Raw genomic sequence first — 7,934 nt, 5'->3', positions numbered from 1 at the left:
CAGTCAATCAGCTAGTACCTGCTAACTATGTCTGTGAAATCCTGATGGAGACAAAGCAGTTTTTTTGCTGCTCTGTAGTATGAAGGTAATAGCATAGTCTCTGCTTAGTTAATTCTGGAAAACTAGCTTTGTCTCCACTGGGGTGTTACTCGCTGTAAAATCAACTTTCTGGAACAAAAACAAAGCCACATAAGCCTGTGTTTTAACTCCTCTTGCTTGCAAGGACTAGTTGTCCATCTGGCTTTTTAAATATGATTTATTGTCATACATTTTTCCTTTTTTTTTTTTTCATTCTTTTACTGATATATTTTGGTATTTTTCTTAACCTTGTAAAAATTGCTCTGATCCTTTCTAAAGCAATGCTTCTTTATGTGTTTATGTTTAGTAGGTCAGATAAATTGTTCTCATGCAGAAAGATCAGTGACACACAAGAAAGGAAATGTGAATTATCTGCCCACATCCCATAGTTTAGATAGCATCTCAGACTGAACTATGCACCTGGGATATTCCTAGTGATACCAGGAACCCACGAGGTGTGTCCAATAGTGGTTCATTCCTTCTTATTCTTTGTTTCAGTCCTCCTAGCTATGTTTGTGCACATAGCAGCTCTTTAATTTCAGCATGAAAGAAATTATTCCAAACAATTATTTACTAAGAGTGTCTCCACTCTTGAAGTAACATGTTGATTCCATGTACCATTGAAACTGTGTTTTGCAGTTCATTACTCAGAGTATCAAGACAGGGTTGCCTAATAAGAGAAGCATAAGACAGGATGATTTGCATAGCTCAGTTGAACTTCACAGTTTGCATTTCTGAACAGGAGAAAACGCCAAGACTCCATAAGGCAACTACTTATTCCAAACCTGGCACTTCTCCTATTCGGAAACACAGCTTGTGAAGTTCACTCGAGTTATTCAAATCAATCCTTTTTTTTTTTTTTTTTTTTTTTCCTGAGTACTTTAATAACAAGAACCTTTTCTCTTATTAGTATATTACTTGTATAATATTTGCATATTAAATACTAATTTAATATATTCACTTACCTGCTATCTCTTTTTTCTGATTCTCCAAGAAAAATCTCAGCAGTGCTGTTAAAGGAGTAAGGAACATGGACAGGTTGATACATGTGTGCCTCTGCTAAAGAATTAAGATGAGTATCATGCACAACTCATTTGTGGCTTTGTCTTATGTCATTCCATCACTTGCAAGTTATACAAGTAACTCCTAGACCTTGTAAGTGAGAGGTTTCACACATGTAGCATGTAAATCTGACTTGAAGGCTCTGTCTGTATTAGTGAATAAACTGGACTGAGGACTGTTCTTTGATCCCAAAGCTAACAGGAATGGCAAGGCCTCTGTGTGATTAGCGTATCTGCCCCTTGCACTGTGTGAGCTGTATTTGAACTGCCTGTTGGGGATGACCCTTGGCCTGGGTGAATCTCTGGAATATGACTTTGAGTTGTGGGAGAGCAGTAGCTGGCCTAACAATTATATAATAAAATATAACAATTTCATGCTGCACTTGCTCACCCATGCTCTAACCGTTTAGCTTATCAGTGCAGTGTTCTCTGAAGATTTCACTGCATGCTCACCTGCCTCCGAATACCACCTAGGGCTCCTTTCCAGCTCAGTAACCTAAGCCTCACACAGTTCTCCGTACTGAGCATAGCAGCTTAGGGCTACTTGCCTTCACAGAAGGTGTGGAAGGGTGAAAAACACCACCTCCATCCTCAAACCAGGTTTCTTTATTGGCAGTAGCACTCCTTCTTAACCTGGGGAGAGGGAAGAAGACTGCACATAACTGAGTCTGTCTCACCTCCCTCACAAAAATAAGCAACAATTGGTTAAGCCACCGTCCCCCTTGAAGGAAGATGTCATCTACAGTTTGCAGTTTCTGTGAAACCCAAGGAAATTCAAAGAATGGTGTGAACAAGATAGTGCAGCCAATTTGCCTGAGACAGACATCAGAGTGACTGTATGTGCAAGAAAATGACAGTTATTTGGTCTGAATATGCAAATAATATGTGCAAGCTTTTTTCCATGAGTTGTTGAAAAATTGACCTTAAATATTTTGCTTTTCATTAAAGAAGATGAGGATTTCACAATGACAGGCATATTCAACTCTTCCTTTTCTCTGTATCAGATATGTCAAAATATTATGTTGTGGGGGTTTTATTTTGTATGTTGTTTTTTTCCCTTTATTAACATAATCAGAACAAAGACTGAGAGTGTAGGTTCTGGGCTTGATACATGCTGTTGACTATTTTACAAGGCTACTATAAAAGCTTATTTGATATGTTCCTATATGATTTGCTACTGTAGTGAAAAACATAGCTATTAAAACTTTATAAGCAGCTGTGGCTACTTGCTCCTGTGAAAAAGCAAATCCCAACTGTCAGCTTGGTTTCTGTGGTTCTTCATAAAATAGTGTATTCAAGTCTGGTCTATACTTAATAAGTTTTACTAGCATGATTATGTTTGCTAGCGGTGCAATTTTTTTCATCATCGTAACTGTGCTTCACACTGCCCTAGTGCAGATGTAAGTATGCTGGCACTTGTGCTGAAGATTCAGCTCTTGCTATGATCAGAAGTAGGATATACCTTTAAAATCATGTTTCAGCTAGAATTACCACTTCTGGACAGGGAGAATGATTGCCCAATGCGGGACCAATAAAAAGAGATGTTCTTAAGTGCAGACAAGGCTTCAGTTTCATAGACACAGAACAGTTCTGAATAAATAAAATCCTCTCTGCTTGGCAGTCAGCCCTGCTGACTCTTACAACTTTATTGTGTTTTTCGATATTTGTTTTTGTTTAGTTTCTTAAAATCCTCAAGTTCTTGCATAACATGAATACATAGAAGTCTGTGCTTCATATTAAAACTTCTTTCTAGCCTTAATATTAGTGGAGAAAAAGCTTGGAAACACAACAAATACAAATATCTCAAATTTGCAACATTATAAAAATTTTGACAGTTTGAGTTGAGTTCCTTTGTTCTCAGACCTCCCCTTTTTAACACCATAGTTTTGATAATGATGACTTCTACAAATTTTATTTGCCTAAAGTGGCTTGAAATGTGTTGGATCTCATGTATCAAAGTGTTCAGGCAAGAATGTAAAAAAGATTTACTTTTTAATAGGATTGCATATATTATAAAAGTATGTTTTGGAGTTTTAGGGGCTTCTGTTCAAAATTGTGGCTATTTTGGTTTGGATCCATATTACAGTATGTAAACTTATCCTCTTTCAGATGTGCTTTAGTAACTACAATTTAAAAGTTGAGCTCACTGCAGAATACTTGTTAACAATATTTGGAAATTAGTAGATTTGGACCAAATTTCACAAGCACCAAATACCCCACAATTTTGTTAAAATAAACAGTGCTTACGCACCTCCTCAGATGTTGCATCAAGAAGGAGCTTTCTGCCTGTATGTCACTGTACACATCTGTTAATTCAGAAATCTAAATGTGAAATCCAGCACTCAGGGACACCAGGTGGATATCTGATACTCTCAGAGGAATTTGGGCTTCATAAACCATTGTATGGATTATTCACAGCCATGCATTTTTTCCCCTGCTTGTGACAGAAAAAATATGGGTGAAATATTTGCATCAATAATTAATCCTGGTATAAATCAATACAAGTTACTAACAAATGAGAAATAGACACATGTCACTGCCAAAAATCAGCTGTTAATGTCTTGTCGCTTACTGAAATGGCATACTACATATCACAATTGTTCTATTAATAGCTACAAAATATTTCATTAGGTGGAAGTCAGGAATACTCGCCAGTTCTACCATGAATGCTGCATTCATAGCACACTCCAATTTGAGATTAGAATAAATGTTTGTAGAGCATGAGAAATAAGGAGATACAAATGCCTCTACATTTAATGACTGCATTCAGAAGTACTCACATGATTTAGCTCAATTCACTTTTCCACACGTAGGGATCTTGTGACATTTAAAATTAATTACGGTATCCCTGGATTCCTCATGGGGCTGTCAAATGTGGCACAGGAGCTTTGGAAAACTGTGCCCTTTGGGAACAGCAGCTGGAGGCCAACCAGGATATTCTAGGGTGCCTGAAGTGGCACGAGGTGAATGTGTAGTGGCAGCTGAACTGCAAACCTTCAAAGTCCAGGCTGAATTCAAGCTTAGGATCTGTTCTGGAAGATAGTATCTGTGCTACTGCTTCTAAAAAGTAGAGTAAGACAGTCTTTTTTTTTTTTTTTTTTTTTTTTTTTTTTTTTTTTTTTCAGAGTGGGTTTCCCTTTCTATGTAGTATGCTTGCTCACCATACTGACTCATTCCTTAATGAAACATACTCTTTCCGTGCCCCAGAATAATGCAGGTGGTGAGGGAGGGACAACCCCCACCTCCTCTGGTCACACTGCAGAGTTAGGTAAAAATCTGTAAGTTTACCTGCATCCCACAGCGATACTCTGGTGATGATCACCCTTCTGAAAAATGGCAGATTTTGGTGTGATGGGTGTGATTTCTTCAAGCCAAGGATTGTCAGGGAAATGCTCTGATCAGTAGAATAGTGCAACCAATGGATGTTTTAAAGGAAATGGTGGGTCTGTCCTTACTGACCTGATCTTTTCAAGTTGTAGCACGTACAATTCCGAATTTAATTCTCAAATCTTTCTTAATGTACCTGAGACCTATATTTGAATCTGGAAGTAAATCAGTCAGAAAGTCTGTAAGAAATATAGGCATTGTTTAAAACTTTATCCCTTGTCCGTGATTAAACTCACTGTCCGCATAGGGGTTTCACCTAGTAGCACAACATCAGCGCTTCCCAAAGTTTTCCCTTAGCAACCCTACTTCCAGGGTCACAACCCCACTTTCATTTTCACTTCCAGGCTTGTGGGCCCCAAGTGGGGTCATGACCCTTACTTGGGAACTGCTCTATAACACATTGAAAAAATTAACATACCAGCCAGTAAATACATCAGCAAAACAAACCCATCCAGGCTACCCAAGACTCTGCACAGTCTGCCATCCCTGGAGGCCTTACCTATTAAACATGGGTCAGATTTTCAAAAATGTGTATCTACTTGCAAGCTCACACACTGCTTTGAGTTTGGGTTACCATTGTCTTGTAGTCTTCCTTTGTGCTATTTAGCTAAGTTGGGTGTTGACAAATATGTGCTAACACTTCTGAAAATATGACCCTCTTTTTCTTGCTCATTCATATGTTGGAGGTGCTGCTTAGATTTATTATTGCACATAATGGAGTTCACAGTTATTGTGTGTCAGAAACAAGATCTGGAGAGTCTGTTGTTCCCACAGCTGGAGCAACACATACACATCTGCTAAAACTGCAGTGTAAATTGTATTGTCCTTACCAATTAATCACTTACAGTGTGTTCTATCAACTCTCCTCCTGCTTAACTCCTACTGGTCTTTACACTCTTCTCCCTTCATCTTCCTCTGATGTATTCTGTTCTCCTTTCCTTCTGTCTTCCTTTCCTTCTCCCACTTCATTTTTTAACCTTTTCTACTCGTGTGCCATGTTTGGACAAGGAGATGCTCTTATAGGAGTTCCTACTTCTCTTGCAGAACTTTCTACCATTATATCTCAAAAAGCTTTGCATGGGATGTGAAATCCCACAGGTTATGAAATCTTAATATCCTTTTTTCACAGTGGGGAAACTAGCACACTGTTCTGGCAAGGGCTGTTACTCAGAGTCACCAAAAAACCAGTGGCAGCGAAAAAGATTTAACTTCAGTTTCATGTGTCGTGTGGTGGGCTCCAAGGAATGTCATTCGTTTAATACAGGACATACCAGTAGATGGCACTTCAGCGTTCACAGCATTGCTTATACATCTGAGGGGCTGATAAATTGGCTTTTTGTGCGTAGTTATTCAAGTACAACTTTTAGCCTTTTTGGCATTTAGAGAGAAATAACTCTTCAGTCTTGTGCTGTTTTCCTGGGATCTTTATTCTGCACTTTTTTTTTTTTCTTTTTCTTTTTCTTTTTCCCCTTGTTATGACATTTTTTTGTTTCTCCCAGTTTTCCATATGGAGTATTTTATTCTTGAGGAAAAAAAAAAAAAAAGAAAGAAAGAAAGAAAGAAAGAAAGAAAGAAAGAAAGGAAATCTTATCAAGCAGAAAACTCAAAAACTCACACTTTTTTTTTCCTTTTTTTTTGTTTTCCTTTTTTTTTTTTTTTTTTTTTTTTCCAGAAAAGAATCCCAAGTGACTGAGTAATGAGGAGATCTCAGGTAGTGAGTAAGACCTATTTCCAAATGTTTATAAGGTCCTAAGTATGTATCTAGATACCTGGCTCCAAAACTGCACTGCAATCACTCAGTCTGCATTTACAGACAAAATGGTAATAATACTAAGATCAGTGCATACTGCTAAGCCTCAGCACATATTTTTTGAAGTATAAGATAAGCAGTTATTTGCTACCTTGCAGCATATTTGTGAAATATGTCCAAATGAAGATACTATATGTCCGCAAGTCTAGCTGTTGTGCTACCTTTGCTCTACACCGACTGCAACTAAACACTTCAGATCCTGGCCAGGACTTTCTTCCAGATAGGAAATCAGGGCTTCTGCTGTGGGCCCTGGCTGGGTTTCACCCCGTCAGCACATGTGGTGCTGCTTGCTAGGTTGCTGACAGTGGCAAGTGCCTTTCAATTAAGGCTGAAGTTCCATCAGAGCCCGTAAATGGAGGCTGCCAGGGAGATTAATAAATGAATTGTCACAGCTTCCAGGCATGCTGGGTTGGGAAGTGCGGCTCTCAAGTTTGCGGGCTGCTTAAATTTGGAGCTCCATGTCTGTATCGTTAGAGAGATAGACTGAGTCCTTTTTAGTTTCCCATAAAATGAATGAAAAATAATTTCTCTGAAGTTTGAGTCCAAATGTGGAAGTACTCAATATTTGTGTATCTTTATGCCAAGCATTTTAGACTTTTTGCAGTTTTTTTGGTGGAGTCACCATTTGAAACAAGGATTTGAATTGCTCCAACTAAACCATCTGTATGTGGGAAAAGATTATGGGAAACTTCCCTGCAGGGCTCCTTTTAGTTGCTCCAGTGGGCATTATCCATTATTTTTCCAAGTGTCTTGCCGTAGGGTTTTTTTGCTTTCCTTGCTGTCTTGACCAATCTAGCTTGTACTTGTTATTGTCTCTTTGAGAATTATTGTCAGTCCTAAAAGAAATATTGCAATCTGAACAATACAATAGTTTAAAGTCACATTTTAACTACTTCACTCTTTCATCCTACTCACTTTTTTTTCACTTAGAAATACAGAGAAAAACTTTTGTGCATTTGCTTGCCTTTTCTCCGCTATGCATTCTACTCCATATAGAATGAATATTCTAGTGAATAGGTACTGCACTCCTTGCACAGCAAAAGTTTCACTAAAATAAATGGGAAAATAGCATTTATGAGGAATTTTAGGATCACTTAAGGATCGTGTAAGGGAAAGACATATTAAAGAAGTAACACTCTATGTTCCTCCTGATGACTGCATCCAGCAGCTGTGGTGATACGGTTCCATAAATGTTTCTTTAGGGAATTGTTTATTCTTAAACTGGACATTCCTGTCTGATTCTGGAGTCTGTAATACTTAAAAATGGGTGGACTTAGTTCTTCATAGGATCATAGGATAATACAGGTTGGAAGGGGTGTCAGGAGATCATATGCTGGATTGTCCTCGTGGGGAAAAAAAGCTTCCTTTATACCCAGTATGAACTTCTCTTGTCTCATCTTATGCCTGCTGTCTCTTGTCCTGCCACCATGTACTGCTGTGGAGATCCTCCATCTTCTCCATGACCTTCTTGCAGGTAGAAGGCTGCCCCCAAACCCTTCCTTTCTGCAGGCAGAAGCAGCCCCATCCCTCAGGCTTCCCTCCTAGGGCAGGTACTCCAGTCCCCGAGCATCCTGATGGGCCTCTGCTGGGCTTTCTTG

Source organism: Oxyura jamaicensis, chromosome Z, assembly GCF_011077185.1.
Source record: "Oxyura jamaicensis isolate SHBP4307 breed ruddy duck chromosome Z, BPBGC_Ojam_1.0, whole genome shotgun sequence".
Classification (NCBI taxonomy): Eukaryota; Metazoa; Chordata; class Aves; order Anseriformes; family Anatidae; genus Oxyura; species Oxyura jamaicensis.
Note: the sequence above shows the minus strand (reverse complement) of the source record.